Raw genomic sequence first — 1,075 nt, forward strand, 5'->3', positions numbered from 1 at the left:
TTTCGTGTTGGATAATTTTTGCTGACTAAAATTTTGCCAGTACAAAATGAACGCTTCTCTTGCATCAAAATGAACGCTTGCTCTCTCAATTTTTGTGTGTTGGATAATTTTTTGTCGTTATCGAACGCCATGCAGTAAAAATTTGGAAAAACTATTACAAATTTTTGACTTGTCGAACTCACCTAATAATAGAAAGGTTTTGTAATAAAAGTCTTCTCGCTCCCACAAATAAAATCGGCTCCTTTACTTGTGCAGAATGTTGCTTACTCTATAGTTTCTAGTGATATTAGTAGTAAAACCAAAAATTTTTCATACTAAATATTCGTTGGCGTCACCTTCGTTTGCGTAATTTTCTAGAACAAGTGTAGAATAGCGACCGTTTAGCTATAAAATAACCCAAAATGCCGATTGATAGAGCTTTTTACGCTGATTTCAACGATACCAAATTTATTTGGCGCAGGTAAAAAAAAAGAAGATATAAGAGGTTTCTTTGTATTTTTTATTATCACTAAATTGTTGAAACCCATAAGTAGATCATGATAAAATATGTAATATCGAATTAAAGATACTAACTTGTACTTTCTAAATAATATAAAATTCTTTACCATTAATTATGCAGTTTTTTTCAAAAAAAGGTTATTTCAAGAAAAAATAATATTTGTTCGTTTTTTAGTGGTTTTGGTTTAAAAATACAAAAGGCTATAAATTATGTACATCAGCTGAAGAACAAATAAATTATCTCTTTGGTGACGTCATTAGATTTTTAATCGCTTATAAAGTTCATAAGATATTAATATTTAAAATATCTAAAACCTGAACTTTAACCTTCTAGAAACTCTTCATTTTTTACTTGCGCCAAATTATTTTGGCATGGTTGAAATGAGCATAAAAAGTTCTATTGATCTGCATTTTTCGTTTTTGCATAGCTGAACGGTCGGTATTCTAGATTTGTTGTCAGAAATGACGAATAACTTAAATCAAAAATGCATATTTTTATGTATTGTTTAGTATTTCCATTAAAACACCAAATATATTGCAAATTCGCATAGAATTAATAATACACATTTTACTTCTA

Source organism: Rhagoletis pomonella, unplaced genomic scaffold (assembly GCF_013731165.1).
Source record: "Rhagoletis pomonella isolate Grant_MI unplaced genomic scaffold, Rhpom_1.0 Rhpom_scaffold_02550, whole genome shotgun sequence".
NCBI lineage: Eukaryota > Metazoa > Arthropoda > Insecta > Diptera > Tephritidae > Rhagoletis > Rhagoletis pomonella.